Source organism: Electrophorus electricus, chromosome 2 (assembly GCF_041902795.1).
Source record: "Electrophorus electricus isolate QZ-2024a chromosome 2, ASM4190279v1, whole genome shotgun sequence".
Taxonomy (NCBI): Eukaryota; Metazoa; Chordata; class Actinopteri; order Gymnotiformes; family Gymnotidae; genus Electrophorus; species Electrophorus electricus.
This window is the reverse complement of record NC_137498.1, coordinates 5596074-5616599: the sequence shown is the minus strand read 5'-3', so window position 1 is coordinate 5616599 and position 20526 is coordinate 5596074. Positions and strand designations below refer to the sequence as shown.

The 20526-nt window shown below is 38.6% G+C and overlaps 7 non-coding genes across 7 annotated transcripts; all 7 read right to left on the bottom strand.

The window, feature by feature from the left end:
• Nucleotides 1–6328: 6328 nt before the first annotated feature.
• trnav-aac (transfer RNA valine (anticodon AAC)) lies at nucleotides 6329–6401 on the bottom strand. The gene has a single exon. It is a non-coding gene; the product is annotated as a tRNA-Val (tRNA).
• Nucleotides 6402–8605: 2204 nt separating this feature from the next.
• Nucleotides 8606–8678, bottom strand: trnav-aac (transfer RNA valine (anticodon AAC)). The gene has a single exon. It is a non-coding gene; the product is annotated as a tRNA-Val (tRNA).
• A 2204-nt stretch (nucleotides 8679–10882) lies between these two features.
• On the bottom strand, nucleotides 10883–10955 carry trnav-aac (transfer RNA valine (anticodon AAC)). Its single transcript has one exon. It is a non-coding gene; the product is annotated as a tRNA-Val (tRNA).
• Nucleotides 10956–13157: 2202 nt separating this feature from the next.
• trnav-aac (transfer RNA valine (anticodon AAC)) lies at nucleotides 13158–13230 on the bottom strand. Its single transcript has one exon. It is a non-coding gene; the product is annotated as a tRNA-Val (tRNA).
• Nucleotides 13231–15432: 2202 nt separating this feature from the next.
• Nucleotides 15433–15505, bottom strand: trnav-aac (transfer RNA valine (anticodon AAC)). The gene has a single exon. It is a non-coding gene; the product is annotated as a tRNA-Val (tRNA).
• A 2204-nt stretch (nucleotides 15506–17709) lies between these two features.
• On the bottom strand, nucleotides 17710–17782 carry trnav-aac (transfer RNA valine (anticodon AAC)). Its single transcript has one exon. It is a non-coding gene; the product is annotated as a tRNA-Val (tRNA).
• A 2204-nt stretch (nucleotides 17783–19986) lies between these two features.
• Nucleotides 19987–20059, bottom strand: trnav-aac (transfer RNA valine (anticodon AAC)). Its single transcript has one exon. It is a non-coding gene; the product is annotated as a tRNA-Val (tRNA).
• Between the last annotated feature and the right edge of the window lie 467 nt (nucleotides 20060–20526).

Below are 20526 nucleotides of genomic sequence, written 5' to 3'. Positions count from 1 at the left end.
ACCCCATTAGGAAGCAAAATTCAATCCCAGCAACCAATGTTTACTTGTTTCATTGCCTTTGAGAGACAGAATGTTACTCTCTAGGAATAATATGAAGAACTTTACCTGATCACTGGAAGCTGTTTCATTGGCATGGAAAGCAGTCCCTAGTGCACAGATACTGCATCATAAACATTGCTTTGCATGGATTTTAATTGTCAGGAGACTAGAAGGAATTTACTTTTAAGAATTAGCTAAGTAGCATAACTTATCTCTGTTAGGAGATCAAATACAGATGCACTCGTGGTGTTTCTGTTTTGTTTACTTTTGTTTGAAATACATGGATTAGCACACCCATCATGCTACAATGAGTTTTACATCATGCCTGTGACAATTGAAATCAGCCTTAAACAAAAGCTCCTAAAGCACAGTCCTTGCATCACCGGAGCACAAGTGTGCTGCATATATTGACTTTCTCAGTTTGCAAATAGAGACCCAACAAAGAAACTACTCTTTATGTCCATACTAAGATGATAGTAATCTTCTGATCTTGAAATTTTAATTTTGCACAATGTGGAACCAAGTTGCAGAAGAAGACGTTGGGGATTTCACATGAGTTATAGTTCCAGAGTTTGGAGTACAGGAATTGGAGAACTCAATCGGAGTAACTAGGGAGTTCAAAAAATCTTTTCACTCTGCTGCAAGAAGGCCGTTCGATTCCCTGATGTCTACTTCAAATACAAGAGACAGAAACCAAAGAACCAACTACTGTTTCTGCTCAGCTTTAATTCAAGGACCTTTTACATATAATGCAAACGTGATGACCACTTCACTACAGAAATCATGCAAAGACTCCTTGATGCAGTATGGTATCACTTCACTTTCAGAATAATCTTTTCACCAACTCATCCCCAAAACTGATAATGAGTGCAAGTTATTGAGTAAAAGAATGAATATCATTTATGCCAAAACCTTTCATATTTGCAAGTTCACAAATAGCTGCCATTTTACGCAAATTTAGTTGGTATGTTGGATGGCCTAAAATGCTAATAATGAGCAGATGTACCTAAAATTCAAATGGTTCACAATTGTAATTTTTCAGAAATATCTGACTCAAACTTGCAGAAAAAATATTGTTTAGCTGACAGGGAACCCTCTTGTCCGAGCGACACTTCAGTCCAAACTGGTGGTCCTGGAAAATGGTAGGTTCTGTTCTGGCTTTCTAAACTTATGCAGCAGGGCCATGTGAGATCTTCACTGCTTAAGGCCATAAAACCCAAAGATCTCTTTCTTTGCAGTCCCAATAGTTGTCCTCAGAACCTCACTCCTCTCAATTGTACTTTGAAGTCATGAACAGTATTGCCTTCTTTTAACGTTTTGAATACAGTTCAAAAGCAGCTCAGCTGCAGTTTCATGATGGTGAGTTTAAGTTGATTTCCCTGTGCAGTTCTTTAGCCTCGCCTGCCCATGCTTCCCTTTGTTCCAACTATTTCAAACAGCAAAAATGGATGAGAAATGCTTCTGCACAGTATATAAGCTGGGACCTGTGACCTGGAAAGCAAATGCATTGTCCACTACTCTAGAAAAATCAAGAGAGTTCAACATATATATCAATCCATAATTATCCCCCCAAAAGGTCTGGTAGTTAACAGGATTTATGACAAAATGATGCTGCGATTAGACAAGGAGCTTGGTGTCTCAGTCTCAGGACCTAAAGGGCAAACTGCAAAAAGAGACACCCACTTCATACACTGTTTACAAACAACAATTGCACCACTAGTGTGCTATCAAGAAGGATGTTTCTGCCCAGTTTCGAACTGAGGACCTTTCGAGTGTTAGGCCAATGTGATGACCACTACACTACAGAAACCACTGTTAAAAGACTCTTTGGGCTCACTCTCCAGCTTTTGCTCATTTTTGGCACTTGAAAATCATAGCTTTAAATCTGGCTAAGGAGTCTGACTTCTCAATCATTAGGATGAAAATTCTCACAACCCCACCAAAGTTCTCTTGTTTCTTACCATTTGAGGAACAGACTGTTGCTAACTAGGCATAATATAAAGAGTTTTACTTGATCTCTGTAGTGCTCTCATTGGCATATAGAGCATAACCTATTGCGCAAATTCTGTATGCTTGACATTGCCTTGCAAGGATTTTTTCTTTGCCATAGAATTGATGAAATTAACTTTTGAAATTCAGCTAATTAGCAAAACCTCTGTTAGGAAACAAAATGAGAACACACTCACCAAAGTTTATGCTTCCTGTAGTAATGTTTAAGAAACTGGCTTGAATTGTCTTCACCCCATTAGGAAGCAAAATTCAATCCCAGCAACCAATGTTTACTTGTTTCATTGCCTTTGAGAGACAGAATGTTACTCTCTAGGAATAATATGAAGAACTTTACCTGATCACTGGAAGCTGTTTCATTGGCATGGAAAGCAGTCCCTAGTGCACAGATACTGCATCATAAACATTGCTTTGCATGGATTTTAATTGTCAGGAGACTAGAAGGAATTTACTTTTAAGAATTAGCTAAGTAGCATAACTTATCTCTGTTAGGAGATCAAATACAGATGCACTCGTGGTGTTTCTGTTTTGTTTACTTTTGTTTGAAATACATGGATTAGCACACCCATCATGCTACAATGAGTTTTACATCATGCCTGTGACAATTGAAATCAGCCTTAAGCACAGCTCCTAAAGCACAGTCCTTGCATCACCGGAGCACAAGTGTGCTGCATATATTGACTTTCTCAGTTTGCAAATAGAGACCCAACAAAGAAACTACTCTTTATGTCCATACTAAGATGATAGTAATCTTCTGATCTTGAAATTTTAATTTTGCACAATGTGGAACCAAGTTGCAGAAGAAGACGTTGGGGATTTCACATGAGTTATAGTTCCAGAGTTTGGAGTACAGGAATTGGAGAACTCAATCGGAGTAACTAGGGAGTTCAAAAAATCTTTTCACTCTGCTGCAAGAAGGCCGTTCGATTCCCTGATGTCTACTTCAAATACAAGAGACAGAAACCAAAGAACCAACTACTGTTTCTGCTCAGCTTTAATTCAAGGACCTTTTACATATAATGCAAACGTGATGACCACTTCACTACAGAAATCATGCAGACTCCTTGATGCAGTATGGTATCACTTCACTTTCAGAATAATCTTTTCACCAACTCATCCCCAAAACTGATAATGAGTGCAAGTTATTGAGTAAAAGAATGAATATCATTTATGCCAAAACCTTTCATATTTGCAAGTTCACAAATAGCTGCCATTTTACGCAAATTTAGTTGGTATGTTGGATGGCCTAAAATGCTAATAATGAGCAGATGTACCTAAAATTCAAATGGTTCACAATTGTAATTTTTCAGAAATATCTGATTCAAACTTGCAGAAAAAATATTGTTTAGCTGACAGGGAACCCTCTTGTCCGAGCGACACTTCAGTCCAAACTGGTGGTCCTGGAAAATGGTAGGTTCTGTTCTGGCTTTCTAAACTTATGCAGCAGGGCCATGTGAGATCTTCACTGCTTAAGGCCATAAAACCCAAAGATCTCTTTCTTTGCAGTCCCAATAGTTGTCCTCAGAACCTCACTCCTCTCAATTGTACTTTGAAGTCATGAACAGTATTGCCTTCTTTTAACGTTTTGAATACAGTTAAAAAGCAGCTCAGCTGCAGTTCCATGATGGTGAGTTTAAGTTGATTTCCCTGTGCAGTTCTTTAGCCTCGCCTGCCCATGCTTCCCTTTGTTCCAACTATTTCAAACAGCAAAAATGGATGAGAAATGCTTCTGCACAGTATATAAGCTGGGACCTGTGACCTGGAAAGCAAATGCATTGTCCACTACTCTAGAAAAATCAAGAGAGTTCAACATATATATCAATCCATAATTATCCCCCCAAAAGGTCTGGTAGTTAACAGGATTTATGACAAAATGATGCTGCGATTAGACAAGGAGCTTGGTGTCTCAGTCTCAGGACCTAAAGGGCAAACTGCAAAAAGAGACACCCACTTCATACACTGTTTACAAACAACAATTGCACCACTAGTGTGCTATCAAGAAGGATGTTTCTGCCCAGTTTCGAACTGAGGACCTTTCGAGTGTTAGGCCAATGTGATGACCACTACACTACAGAAACCACTGTTAAAAGACTCTTTGGGCTCACTCTCCAGCTTTTGCTCATTTTTGGCACTTGAAAATCATAGCTTTAAATCTGGCTAAGGAGTCTGACTTCTCAATCATTAGGATGAAAATTCTCACAACCCCACCAAAGTTCTCTTGTTTCTTACCATTTGAGGAACAGACTGTTGCTAACTAGGCATAATATAAAGAGTTTTACTTGATCTCTGTAGTGCTCTCATTGGCATATAGAGCATAACCTATTGCGCAAATTCTGTATGCTTGACATTGCCTTGCAAGGATTTTTTCTTTGCCATAGAATTGATGAAATTAACTTTTGAAATTCAGCTAATTAGCAAAACCTCTGTTAGGAAACAAAATGAGAACACACTCACCAAAGTTTATGCTTCCTGTAGTAATGTTTAAGAAACTGGCTTGAATTGTCTTCACCCCATTAGGAAGCAAAATTCAATCCCAGCAACCAATGTTTACTTGTTTCATTGCCTTTGAGAGACAGAATGTTACTCTCTAGGAATAATATGAAGAACTTTACCTGATCACTGGAAGCTGTTTCATTGGCATGGAAAGCAGTCCCTAGTGCACAGATACTGCATCATAAACATTGCTTTGCATGGATTTTAATTGTCAGGAGACTAGAAGGAATTTACTTTTAAGAATTAGCTAAGTAGCATAACTTATCTCTGTTAGGAGATCAAATACAGATGCACTCGTGGTGTTTCTGTTTTGTTTACTTTTGTTTGAAATACATGGATTAGCACACCCATCATGCTACAATGAGTTTTACATCATGCCTGTGACAATTGAAATCAGCCTTAAGCACAGCTCCTAAAGCACAGTCCTTGCATCACCGGAGCACAAGTGTGCTGCATATATTGACTTTCTCAGTTTGCAAATAGAGACCCAACAAAGAAACTACTCTTTATGTCCATACTAAGATGATAGTAATCTTCTGATCTTGAAATTTTAATTTTGCACAATGTGGAACCAAGTTGCAGAAGAAGACGTTGGGGATTTCACATGAGTTATAGTTCCAGAGTTTGGAGTACAGGAATTGGAGAACTCAATCGGAGTAACTAGGGAGTTCAAAAAATCTTTTCACTCTGCTGCAAGAAGGCCGTTCGATTCCCTGATGTCTACTTCAAATACAAGAGACAGAAACCAAAGAACCAACTACTGTTTCTGCTCAGCTTTAATTCAAGGACCTTTTACATATAATGCAAACGTGATGACCACTTCACTACAGAAATCATGCAAAGACTCCTTGATGCAGTATGGTATCACTTCACTTTCAGAATAATCTTTTCACCAACTCATCCCCAAAACTGATAATGAGTGCAAGTTATTGAGTAAAAGAATGAATATCATTTATGCCAAAACCTTTCATATTTGCAAGTTCACAAATAGCTGCCATTTTACGCAAATTTAGTTGGTATGTTGGATGGCCTAAAATGCTAATAATGAGCAGATGTACCTAAAATTCAAATGGTTCACAATTGTAATTTTTCAGAAATATCTGATTCAAACTTGCAGAAAAAATATTGTTTAGCTGACAGGGAACCCTCTTGTCCGAGCGACACTTCAGTCCAAACTGGTGGTCCTGGAAAATGGTAGGTTCTGTTCTGGCTTTCTAAACTTATGCAGCAGGGCCATGTGAGATCTTCACTGCTTAAGGCCATAAAACCCAAAGATCTCTTTCTTTGCAGTCCCAATAGTTGTCCTCAGAACCTCACTCCTCTCAATTGTACTTTGAAGTCATGAACAGTATTGCCTTCTTTTAACGTTTTGAATACAGTTAAAAAGCAGCTCAGCTGCAGTTCCATGATGGTGAGTTTAAGTTGATTTCCCTGTGCAGTTCTTTAGCCTCGCCTGCCCATGCTTCCCTTTGTTCCAACTATTTCAAACAGCAAAAATGGATGAGAAATGCTTCTGCACAGTATATAAGCTGGGACCTGTGACCTGGAAAGCAAATGCATTGTCCACTACTCTAGAAAAATCAAGAGAGTTCAACATATATATCAATCCATAATTATCCCCCCAAAAGGTCTGGTAGTTAACAGGATTTATGACAAAATGATGCTGCGATTAGACAAGGAGCTTGGTGTCTCAGTCTCAGGACCTAAAGGGCAAACTGCAAAAAGAGACACCCACTTCATACACTGTTTACAAACAACAATTGCACCACTAGTGTGCTATCAAGAAGGATGTTTCTGCCCAGTTTCGAACTGAGGACCTTTCGCGTGTTAGGCGAATGTGATGACCACTACACTACAGAAACCACTGTTAAAAGACTCTTTGGGCTCACTCTCCAGCTTTTGCTCATTTTTGGCACTTGAAAATCATAGCTTTAAATCTGGCTAAGGAGTCTGACTTCTCAATCATTAGGATGAAAATTCTCACAACCCCACCAAAGTTCTCTTGTTTCTTACAATTTGAGGAACAGACTGTTGCTAACTAGGCATAATATAAAGAGTGTTACTTGATCTCTGTAGTGTTCTCATTGGCATATAGAGCATAACCTATTGCGCAAATTCTGTATGCTTGACATTGCCTTGCAAGGATTTTTTCTTTGCCATAGAATTGATGAAATTAACTTTTGAAATTCAGCTAATTAGCAAAACCTCTGTTAGGAAACAAAATGAGAACACACTCACCAAAGTTTATGCTTCCTGTAGTAATGTTTAAGAAACTGGCTTGAATTGTCTTCACCCCATTAGGAAGCAAAATTCAATCCCAGCAACCAATGTTTACTTGTTTCATTGCCTTTGAGAGACAGAATGTTACTCTCTAGGAATAATATGAAGAACTTTACCTGATCACTGGAAGCTGTTTCATTGGCATGGAAAGCAGTCCCTAGTGCACAGATACTGCATCATAAACATTGCTTTGCATGGATTTTAATTGTCAGGAGACTAGAAGGAATTTACTTTTAAGAATTAGCTAAGTAGCATAACTTATCTCTGTTAGGAGATCAAATACAGATGCACTCGTGGTGTTTCTGTTTTGTTTACTTTTGTTTGAAATACATGGATTAGCACACCCATCATGCTACAATGAGTTTTACATCATGCCTGTGACAATTGAAATCAGCCTTAAGCACAGCTCCTAAAGCACAGTCCTTGCATCACCGGAGCACAAGTGTGCTGCATATATTGACTTTCTCAGTTTGCAAATAGAGACCCAACAAAGAAACTACTCTTTATGTCCATACTAAGATGATAGTAATCTTCTGATCTTGAAATTTTAATTTTGCACAATGTGGAACCAAGTTGCAGAAGAAGACGTTGGGGATTTCACATGAGTTATAGTTCCAGAGTTTGGAGTACAGGAATTGGAGAACTCAATCGGAGTAACTAGGGAGTTCAAAAAATCTTTTCACTCTGCTGCAAGAAGGCCGTTCGATTCCCTGATGTCTACTTCAAATACAAGAGACAGAAACCAAAGAACCAACTACTGTTTCTGCTCAGCTTTAATTCAAGGACCTTTTACATATAATGCAAACGTGATGACCACTTCACTACAGAAATCATGCAAAGACTCCTTGATGCAGTATGGTATCACTTCACTTTCAGAATAATCTTTTCACCAACTCATCCCCAAAACTGATAATGAGTGCAAGTTATTGAGTAAAAGAATGAATATCATTTATGCCAAAACCTTTCATATTTGCAAGTTCACAAATAGCTGCCATTTTACGCAAATTTAGTTGGTATGTTGGATGGCCTAAAATGCTAATAATGAGCAGATGTACCTAAAATTCAAATGGTTCACAATTGTAATTTTTCAGAAATATCTGATTCAAACTTGCAGAAAAAATATTGTTTAGCTGACAGGGAACCCTCTTGTCCGAGCGACACTTCAGTCCAAACTGGTGGTCCTGGAAAATGGTAGGTTCTGTTCTGGCTTTCTAAACTTATGCAGCAGGGCCATGTGAGATCTTCACTGCTTAAGGCCATAAAACCCAAAGATCTCTTTCTTTGCAGTCCCAATAGTTGTCCTCAGAACCTCACTCCTCTCAATTGTACTTTGAAGTCATGAACAGTATTGCCTTCTTTTAACGTTTTGAATACAGTTAAAAAGCAGCTCAGCTGCAGTTCCATGATGGTGAGTTTAAGTTGATTTCCCTGTGCAGTTCTTTAGCCTCGCCTGCCCATGCTTCCCTTTGTTCCAACTATTTCAAACAGCAAAAATGGATGAGAAATGCTTCTGCACAGTATATAAGCTGGGACCTGTGACCTGGAAAGCAAATGCATTGTCCACTACTCTAGAAAAATCAAGAGAGTTCAACATATATATCAATCCATAATTATCCCCCCAAAAGGTCTGGTAGTTAACAGGATTTATGACAAAATGATGCTGCGATTAGACAAGGAGCTTGGTGTCTCAGTCTCAGGACCTAAAGGGCAAACTGCAAAAAGAGACACCCACTTCATACACTGTTTACAAACAACAATTGCACCACTAGTGTGCTATCAAGAAGGATGTTTCTGCCCAGTTTCGAACTGAGGACCTTTCGCGTGTTAGGCGAATGTGATGACCACTACACTACAGAAACCACTGTTAAAAGACTCTTTGGGCTCACTCTCCAGCTTTTGCTCATTTTTGGCACTTGAAAATCATAGCTTTAAATCTGGCTAAGGAGTCTGACTTCTCAATCATTAGGATGAAAATTCTCACAACCCCACCAAAGTTCTCTTGTTTCTTACAATTTGAGGAACAGACTGTTGCTAACTAGGCATAATATAAAGAGTGTTACTTGATCTCTGTAGTGTTCTCATTGGCATATAGAGCATAACCTATTGCGCAAATTCTGTATGCTTGACATTGCCTTGCAAGGATTTTTTCTTTGCCATAGAATTGATGAAATTAACTTTTGAAATTCAGCTAATTAGCAAAACCTCTGTTAGGAAACAAAATGAGAACACACTCACCAAAGTTTATGCTTCCTGTAGTAATGTTTAAGAAACTGGCTTGAATTGTCTTCACCCCATTAGGAAGCAAAATTCAATCCCAGCAACCAATGTTTACTTGTTTCATTGCCTTTGAGAGACAGAATGTTACTCTCTAGGAATAATATGAAGAACTTTACCTGATCACTGGAAGCTGTTTCATTGGCATGGAAAGCAGTCCCTAGTGCACAGATACTGCATCATAAACATTGCTTTGCATGGATTTTAATTGTCAGGAGACTAGAAGGAATTTACTTTTAAGAATTAGCTAAGTAGCATAACTTATCTCTGTTAGGAGATCAAATACAGATGCACTCGTGGTGTTTCTGTTTTGTTTACTTTTGTTTGAAATACATGTATTAGCACACCCATCATGCTACAATGAGTTTTACATCATGCCTGTGACAATTGAAATCAGCCTTAAGCACAGCTCCTAAAGCACAGTCCTTGCATCACCGGAGCACAAGTGTGCTGCATATATTGACTTTCTCAGTTTGCAAATAGAGACCCAACAAAGAAACTACTCTTTATGTCCATACTAAGATGATAGTAATCTTCTGATCTTGAAATTTTAATTTTGCACAATGTGGAACCAAGTTGCAGAAGAAGACGTTGGGGATTTCACATGAGTTATAGTTCCAGAGTTTGGAGTACAGGAATTGGAGAACTCAATCGGAGTAACTAGGGAGTTCAAAAAATCTTTTCACTCTGCTGCAAGAAGGCCGTTCGATTCCCTGATGTCTACTTCAAATACAAGAGACAGAAACCAAAGAACCAACTACTGTTTCTGCTCAGCTTTAATTCAAGGACCTTTTACATATAATGCAAACGTGATGACCACTTCACTACAGAAATCATGCAAAGACTCCTTGATGCAGTATGGTATCACTTCACTTTCAGAATAATCTTTTCACCAACTCATCCCCAAAACTGATAATGAGTGCAAGTTATTGAGTAAAAGAATGAATATCATTTATGCCAAAACCTTTCATATTTGCAAGTTCACAAATAGCTGCCATTTTACGCAAATTTAGTTGGTATGTTGGATGGCCTAAAATGCTAATAATGAGCAGATGTACCTAAAATTCAAATGGTTCACAATTGTAATTTTTCAGAAATATCTGATTCAAACTTGCAGAAAAAATATTGTTTAGCTGACAGGGAACCCTCTTGTCCGAGCGACACTTCAGTCCAAACTGGTGGTCCTGGAAAATGGTAGGTTCTGTTCTGGCTTTCTAAACTTATGCAGCAGGGCCATGTGAGATCTTCACTGCTTAAGGCCATAAAACCCAAAGATCTCTTTCTTTGCAGTCCCAATAGTTGTCCTCAGAACCTCACTCCTCTCAATTGTACTTTGAAGTCATGAACAGTATTGCCTTCTTTTAACGTTTTGAATACAGTTAAAAAGCAGCTCAGCTGCAGTTCCATGATGGTGAGTTTAAGTTGATTTCCCTGTGCAGTTCTTTAGCCTCGCCTGCCCATGCTTCCCTTTGTTCCAACTATTTCAAACAGCAAAAATGGATGAGAAATGCTTCTGCACAGTATATAAGCTGGGACCTGTGACCTGGAAAGCAAATGCATTGTCCACTACTCTAGAAAAATCAAGAGAGTTCAACATATATATCAATCCATAATTATCCCCCCAAAAGGTCTGGTAGTTAACAGGATTTATGACAAAATGATGCTGCGATTAGACAAGGAGCTTGGTGTCTCAGTCTCAGGACCTAAAGGGCAAACTGCAAAAAGAGACACCCACTTCATACACTGTTTACAAACAACAATTGCACCACTAGTGTGCTATCAAGAAGGATGTTTCTGCCCAGTTTCGAACTGAGGACCTTTCGCGTGTTAGGCGAATGTGATGACCACTACACTACAGAAACCACTGTTAAAAAACTCTTTGGGCTCACTCTCCAGCTTTTGCTCATTTTTGGCACTTGAAAATCAGCTTTAAATCTGGCTAAGGAGTCTGACTTCTCAATCATTAGGATGAAAATTCTCACAACCCCACCAAAGTTCTCTTGTTTCTTACCATTTGAGGAACAGACTGTTGCTAACTAGGCATAATATAAAGAGTGTTACTTGATCTCTGTAGTGTTCTCATTGGCATATAGAGCCTAACCTATTGCGCAAATTCTGTATGCTTGACATTGCCTTGCAAGGATTTTTTCTTTGCCATAGAATTGATGAAATTAACTTTTGAAATTCAGCTAATTAGTAAAACCTCTGTTAGGAAACAAAATGAGAACACACTCACCAAAGTTTATGCTTCCTGTAGTAATGTTTAAGAAACTGGCTTGAATTGTCTTCACCCCATTAGGAAGCAAAATTCAATCCCAGCAACCAATGTTTACTTGTTTCATTGCCTTTGAGAGACAGAATGTTACTCTCTAGGAATAATATGAAGAACTTTACCTGATCACTGGAAGCTGTTTCATTGGCATGGAAAGCAGTCCCTAGTGCACAGATACTGCATCATAAACATTGCTTTGCATGGATTTTAATTGTCAGGAGACTAGAAGGAATTTACTTTTAAGAATTAGCTAAGTAGCATAACTTATCTCTGTTAGGAGATCAAATACAGATGCACTCGTGGTGTTTCTGTTTTGTTTACTTTTGTTTGAAATACATGGATTAGCACACCCATCATGCTACAATGAGTTTTACATCATGCCTGTGACAATTGAAATCAGCCTTAAGCACAGCTCCTAAAGCACAGTCCTTGCATCACCGGAGCACAAGTGTGCTGCATATATTGACTTTCTCAGTTTGCAAATAGAGACCCAACAAAGAAACTACTCTTTATGTCCATACTAAGATGATAGTAATCTTCTGATCTTGAAATTTTAATTTTGCACAATGTGGAACCAAGTTGCAGAAGAAGACGTTGGGGATTTCACATGAGTTATAGTTCCAGAGTTTGGAGTACAGGAATTGGAGAACTCAATCGGAGTAACTAGGGAGTTCAAAAAATCTTTTCACTCTGCTGCAAGAAGGCCGTTCGATTCCCTGATGTCTACTTCAAATACAAGAGACAGAAACCAAAGAACCAACTACTGTTTCTGCTCAGCTTTAATTCAAGGACCTTTTACATATAATGCAAACGTGATGACCACTTCACTACAGAAATCATGCAAAGACTCCTTGATGCAGTATGGTATCACTTCACTTTCAGAATAATCTTTTCACCAACTCATCCCCAAAACTGATAATGAGTGCAAGTTATTGAGTAAAAGAATGAATATCATTTATGCCAAAACCTTTCATATTTGCAAGTTCACAAATAGCTGCCATTTTACGCAAATTTAGTTGGTATGTTGGATGGCCTAAAATGCTAATAATGAGCAGATGTACCTAAAATTCAAATGGTTCACAATTGTAATTTTTCAGAAATATCTGATTCAAACTTGCAGAAAAAATATTGTTTAGCTGACAGGGAACCCTCTTGTCCGAGCGACACTTCAGTCCAAACTGGTGGTCCTGGAAAATGGTAGGTTCTGTTCTGGCTTTCTAAACTTATGCAGCAGGGCCATGTGAGATCTTCACTGCTTAAGGCCATAAAACCCAAAGATCTCTTTCTTTGCAGTCCCAATAGTTGTCCTCAGAACCTCACTCCTCTCAATTGTACTTTGAAGTCATGAACAGTATTGCCTTCTTTTAACGTTTTGAATACAGTTAAAAAGCAGCTCAGCTGCAGTTCCATGATGGTGAGTTTAAGTTGATTTCCCTGTGCAGTTCTTTAGCCTCGCCTGCCCATGCTTCCCTTTGTTCCAACTATTTCAAACAGCAAAAATGGATGAGAAATGCTTCTGCACAGTATATAAGCTGGGACCTGTGACCTGGAAAGCAAATGCATTGTCCACTACTCTAGAAAAATCAAGAGAGTTCAACATATATATCAATCCATAATTATCCCCCCAAAAGGTCTGGTAGTTAACAGGATTTATGACAAAATGATGCTGCGATTAGACAAGGAGCTTGGTGTCTCAGTCTCAGGACCTAAAGGGCAAACTGCAAAAAGAGACACCCACTTCATACACTGTTTACAAACAACAATTGCACCACTAGTGTGCTATCAAGAAGGATGTTTCTGCCCAGTTTCGAACTGAGGACCTTTCGCGTGTTAGGCGAATGTGATGACCACTACACTACAGAAACCACTGTTAAAAGACTCTTTGGGCTCACTCTCCAGCTTTTCCTCATTTTTGGCACTTGAAAATCAGCTTTAAATCTGGCTAAGGAGTCTGACTTCTCAATCATTAGGATGAAAATTCTCACAACCCCACCAAAGTTCTCTTGTTTCTTACCATTTGAGGAACAGACTGTTGCTAACTAGGCATAATATAAAGAGTGTTACTTGATCTCTGTAGTGTTCTCATTGGCATATAGAGCATAACCTATTGCGCAAATTCTGTATGCTTGACATTGCCTTGCAAGGATTTTTTCTTTGCCATAGAATTGATGAAATTAACTTTTGAAATTCAGCTAATTAGTAAAACCTCTGTTAGGAAACAAAATGAGAACACACTCACCAAAGTTTATGCTTCCTGTAGTAATGTTTAAGAAACTGGCTTGAATTGTCTTCACCCCATTAGGAAGCAAAATTCAATCCCAGCAACCAATGTTTACTTGTTTCATTGCCTTTGAGAGACAGAATGTTACTCTCTAGGAATAATATGAAGAACTTTACCTGATCACTGGAAGCTGTTTCATTGGCATGGAAAGCAGTCCCTAGTGCACAGATACTGCATCATAAACATTGCTTTGCATGGATTTTAATTGTCAGGAGACTAGAAGGAATTTACTTTTAAGAATTAGCTAAGTAGCATAACTTATCTCTGTTAGGAGATCAAATACAGATGCACTCATGGTGTTTCTGTTTTGTTTACTTTTGTTTGAAATACATGGATTAGCACACCCATCATGCTACAATGAGTTTTACATCATGCCTGTGACAATTGAAATCAGCCTTAAGCACAGCTCCTAAAGCACAGTCCTTGCATCACCGGAGCACAAGTGTGCTGCATATATTGACTTTCTCAGTTTGCAAATAGAGACCCAACAAAGAAACTACTCTTTATGTCCATACTAAGATGATAGTAATCTTCTGATCTTGAAATTTTAATTTTGCACAATGTGGAACCAAGTTGCAGAAGAAGACGTTGGGGATTTCACATGAGTTATAGTTCCAGAGTTTGGAGTACAGGAATTGGAGAACTCAATCGGAGTAACTAGGGAGTTCAAAAAATCTTTTCACTCTGCTGCAAGAAGGCCGTTCGATTCCCTGATGTCTACTTCAAATACAAGAGACAGAAACCAAAGAACCAACTACTGTTTCTGCTCAGCTTTAATTCAAGGACCTTTTACATATAATGCAAACGTGATGACCACTTCACTACAGAAATCATGCAAAGACTCCTTGATGCAGTATGGTATCACTTCACTTTCAGAATAATCTTTTCACCAACTCATCCCCAAAACTGATAATGAGTGCAAGTTATTGAGTAAAAGAATGAATATCATTTATGCCAAAACCTTTCATATTTGCAAGTTCACAAATAGCTGCCATTTTACGCAAATTTAGTTGGTATGTTGGATGGCCTAAAATGCTAATAATGAGCAGATGTACCTAAAATTCAAATGGTTCACAATTGTAATTTTTCAGAAATATCTGATTCAAACTTGCAGAAAAAATATTGTTTAGCTGACAGGGAACCCTCTTGTCCGAGCGACACTTCAGTCCAAACTGGTGGTCCTGGAAAATGGTAGGTTCTGTTCTGGCTTTCTAAACTTATGCAGCAGGGCCATGTGAGATCTTCACTGCTTAAGGCCATAAAACCCAAAGATCTCTTTCTTTGCAGTCCCAATAGTTGTCCTCAGAACCTCACTCCTCTCAATTGTACTTTGAAGTCATGAACAGTATTGCCTTCTTTTAACGTTTTGAATACAGTTAAAAAGCAGCTCAGCTGCAGTTCCATGATGGTGAGTTTAAGTTGATTTCCCTGTGCAGTTCTTTAGCCTCGCCTGCCCATGCTTCCCTTTGTTCCAACTATTTCAAACAGCAAAAATGGATGAGAAATGCTTCTGCACAGTATATAAGCTGGGACCTGTGACCTGGAAAGCAAATGCATTGTCCACTACTCTAGAAAAATCAAGAGAGTTCAACATATATATCAATCCATAATTATCCCCCCAAAAGGTCTGGTAGTTAACAGGATTTATGACAAAATGATGCTGCGATTAGACAAGGAGCTTGGTGTCTCAGTCTCAGGACCTAAAGGGCAAACTGCAAAAAGAGACACCCACTTCATACACTGTTTACAAACAACAATTGCACCACTAGTGTGCTATCAAGAAGGATGTTTCTGCCCAGTTTCGAACTGAGGACCTTTCGCGTGTTAGGCGAATGTGATGACCACTACACTACAGAAACCACTGTTAAAAGACTCTTTGGGCTCACTCTCCAGCTTTTGCTCATTTTTGGCACTTGAAAATCATAGCTTTAAATCTGGCTAAGGAGTCTGACTTCTCAATCATTAGGATGAAAATTCTCACAACCCCACCAAAGTTCTCTTGTTTCTTACCATTTGAGGAACAGACTGTTGCTAACTAGGCATAATATAAAGAGTGTTACTTGATCTCTGTAGTGTTCTCATTGGCATATAGAGCATAACCTATTGCGCAAATTCTGTATGCTTGACATTGCCTTGCAAGGATTTTTTCTTTGCCATAGAATTGATGAAATTAACTTTTGAAATTCAGCTAATTAGCAAAACCTCTGTTAGGAAACAAAATGAGAACACACTCACCAAAGTTTATGCTTCCTGTAGTAATGTTTAAGAAACTGGCTTGAATTGTCTTCACCCCATTAGGAAGCAAAATTCAATCCCAGCAACCAATGTTTACTTGTTTCATTGCCTTTGAGAGACAGAATGTTACTCTCTAGGAATAATATGAAGAACTTTACCTGATCACTGGAAGCTGTTTCATTGGCATGGAAAGCAGTCCCTAGTGCACAGATACTGCATCATAAACATTGCTTTGCATGGATTTTAATTGTCAGGAGACTAGAAGGAATTTACTTTTAAGAATTAGCTAAGTAGCATAACTTATCTCTGTTAGTAGATCAAATACAGATGCACTCGTGGTGTTTCTGTTTTGTTTACTTTTGTTTGAAATACATGGATTAGCACACCCATCATGCTACAATGAGTTTTACATCATGCCTGTGACAATTGAAATCAGCCTTAAGCACAGCTCCTAAAGCACAGTCCTTGCATCACCGGAGCACAAGTGTGCTGCATATATTGACTTTCTCAGTTTGCAAATAGAGACCCAACAAAGAAACTACTCTTTATGTCCATACTAAGATGATAGTAATCTTCTGATCTTGAAATTTTAATTTTGCACAATGTGGAACCAAGTTGCAGAAGAAGACGTTGGGGATTTCACATGAGTTATAGTTCCAGAGTTTGGAGTACAGGAATTGGAGAACTCAATCGGAGTAACTAGGGAGTTCAAAAAATCTTTTCACTCTGCTGCAAGAAGGCCGTTCGATTCCCTGATGTCTACTTCAAATACAAGAGACAGAAACCAAAGAACCAACTACTGTTTCTGCTCAGCTTTAATTCAAGGACCTTTTACATATAATGCAAACGTGATGACCACTTCACTACAGAAATCATGCAAAGACTCCTTGATGCAGTATGGTATCACTTCACTTTCAGAATAATCTTTTCACCAACTCATCCCCAAAACTGATAATGAGTGCAAGTTATTGAGTAAAAGAATGAATATCATTTATGCCAAAACCTTTCATATTTGCAAGTTCACAAATAGCTGCCATTTTACGCAAATTTAGTTGGTATGTTGGATGGCCTAAAATGCTAATAATGAGCAGATGTACCTAAAATTCAAATGGTTCACAATTGTAATTTTTCAGAAATATCTGATTCAAACTTGCAGAAAAAATATTGTTTAGCTGACAGGGAACCCTCTTGTCCGAGCGACACTTCAGTCCAAACTGGTGGTCCTGGAAAATGGTAGGTTCTGTTCTGGCTTTCTAAACTTATGCAGCAGGGCCATGTGAGATCTTCACTGCTTAAGGCCATAAAACCCAAAGATCTCTTTCTTTGCAGTCCCAATAGTTGTCCTCAGAACCTCACTCCTCTCAATTGTACTTTGAAGTCATGAACAGTATTGCCTTCTTTTAACGTTTTGAATACAGTTCAAAAGCAGCTCAGCTGCAGTTTCATGATGGTGAGTTTAAGTTGATTTCCCTGTGCAGTTCTTTAGCCTCGCCTGCCCATGCTTCCCTTTGTTCCAACTATTTCAAACAGCAAAAATGGATGAGAAATGCTTCTGCACAGTATATAAGCTGGGACCTGTGACCTGGAAAGCAAATGCATTGTCCACTACTCTAGAAAAATCAAGAGAGTTCAACATATATATCAATCCATAATTATCCCCCCAAAAGGTCTGGTAGTTAACAGGATTTATGACAAAATGATGCTGCGATTAGACAAGGAGCTTGGTGTCTCAGTCTCAGGACCTAAAGGGCAAACTGCAAAAAGAGACACCCACTTCATACACTGTTTACAAACAACAATTGCACCACTAGTGTGCTATCAAGAAGGATGTTTCTGCCCAGTTTCGAACTGAGGACCTTTCGCGTGTTAGGCGAATGTGATGACCACTACACTACAGAAACCACTGTTAAAAGACTCTTTGGGCTCACTCTCCAGCTTTTGCTCATTTTTGGCACTTGAAAATCATAGCTTTAAATCTGGCTAAGGAGTCTGACTTCTCAATCATTAGGATGAAAATTCTCACAACCCCACCAAAGTTCTCTTGTTTCTTACCATTTGAGGAACAGACTGTTGCTAACTAGGCATAATATAAAGAGTGTTACTTGATCTCTGTAGTGTTCTCATTGGCATATAGAGCATAACCTATTGCGCAAATTCTGTATGCTTGACATTGCCTTGCAAGGATTTTTTCTTTGCCATAGAATTGATGAAATTAACTTTTGAAATTCAGCTAATTAGCAAAACCTCTGTTAGGAAACAAAATGAGAACACACTCACCAAAGTTTATGCTTCCTGTAGTAATGTTTAAGAAACTGGCTTGAATTGTCTTCACCCCATTAGGAAGCAAAATTCAATCCCAGCAACCAATGTTTACTTGTTTCATTGCCTTTGAGAGACAGAATGTTACTCTCTAGGAATAATATGAAGAACTTTACCTGATCACTGGAAGCTGTTTCATTGGCATGGAAAGCAGTCCCTAGTGCACAGATACTGCATCATAAACATTGCTTTGCATGGATTTTAATTGTCAGGAGACTAGAAGGAATTTACTTTTAAGAATTAGCTAAGTAGCATAACTTATCTCTGTTAGTAGATCAAATACAGATGCACTCGTGGTGTTTCTGTTTTGTTTACTTTTGTTTGAAATACATGGATTAGCACACCCATCATGCTACAATGAGTTTTACATCATGCCTGTGACAATTGAAATCAGCCTTAAGCACAGCTCCTAAAGCACAGTCCTTGCATCACCGGAGCACAAGTGTGCTGCATATATTGACTTTCTCAGTTTGCAAATAGAGACCCAACAAAGAAACTACTCTTTATGTCCATACTAAGATGATAGTAATCTTCTGATCTTGAAATTTTAATTTTGCACAATGTGGAACCAAGTTGCAGAAGAAGACGTTGGGGATTTCACATGAGTTATAGTTCCAGAGTTTGGAGTACAGGAATTGGAGAACTCAATCGGAGTAACTAGGGAGTTCAAAAAATCTTTTCACTCTGCTGCAAGAAGGCCGTTCGATTCCCTGATGTCTACTTCAAATACAAGAGACAGAAACCAAAGAACCAACTACTGTTTCTGCTCAGCTTTAATTCAAGGACCTTTTACATATAATGCAAACGTGATGACCACTTCACTACAGAAATCATGCAAAGACTCCTTGATGCAGTATGGTATCACTTCACTTTCAGAATAATCTTTTCACCAACTCATCCCCAAAACTGATAATGAGTGCAAGTTATTGAGTAAAAGAATGAATATCATTTATGCCAAAACCTTTCATATTTGCAAGTTCACAAATAGCTGCCATTTTACGCAAATTTAGTTGGTATGTTGGATGGCCTAAAATGCTAATAATGAGCAGATGTACCTAAAATTCAAATGGTTCACAATTGTAATTTTTCAGAAATATCTGATTCAAACTTGCAGAAAAAATATTGTTTAGCTGACAGGGAACCCTCTTGTCCGAGCGACACTTCAGTCCAAACTGGTGGTCCTGGAAAATGGTAGGTTCTGTTCTGGCTTTCTAAACTTATGCAGCAGGGCCATGTGAGATCTTCACTGCTTAAGGCCATAAAACCCAAAGATCTCTTTCTTTGCAGTCCCAATAGTTGTCCTCAGAACCTCACTCCTCTCAATTGTACTTTGAAGTCATGAACAGTATTGCCTTCTTTTAACGTTTTGAATACAGTTCAAAAGCAGCTCAGCTGCAGTTTCATGATGGTGAGTTTAAGTTGATTTCCCTGTGCAGTTCTTTAGCCTCGCCTGCCCATGCTTCCCTTTGTTCCAACTATTTCAAACAGCAAAAATGGATGAGAAATGCTTCTGCACAGTATATAAGCTGGGACCTGTGACCTGGAAAGCAAATGCATTGTCCACTACTCTAGAAAAATCAAGAGAGTTCAACATATATATCAATCCATAATTATCCCCCCAAAAGGTCTGGTAGTTAACAGGATTTATGACAAAATGATGCTGCGATTAGACAAGGAGCTTGGTGTCTCAGTCTCAGTACCTAAAGGGCAAACTGCAAAAAGAGACACCCACTTCATACACTGTTTACAAACAACAGTTGCACCACTAGTGTGCTATCAAGAAGGATGTTTCTGCCCAGTTTCGAACTGAGGACCTTTCGCGTGTTAGGCCAATGTGATGACCACTACACTACAGAAACCACTGTTAAAAGACTCTTTGGGCTCACTCTCCAGCTTTTGCTCATTTTTGGCACTTGAAAATCATAGCTTTAAATCTGGCTAAGGAGTCTGACTTCTCAATCATTAGGATGAAAATTCTCACAACCCCACCAAAGTTCTCTTGTTTCTTACCATTTGAGGAACAGACTGTTGCTAACTAGGCATAATATAAAGAGTTTTACTTGATCTCTGTAGTGCTCTCATTGGCATATAGAGCATAACCTATTGCGCAAATTCTGTATGCTTGACATTGCCTTGCAAGGATTTTTTCTTTGCCATAGAATTGATGAAATTAACTTTTGAAATTCAGTTAATTAGCAAAACCTCTGTTAGGAAACAAAATGAGAACACACTCACCAAAGTTTATGCTTCCTGTAGTAATGTTTAAGAAACTGGCTTGAATTGTCTTCACCCCATTAGGAAGCAAAATTCAATCCCAGCAACCAAT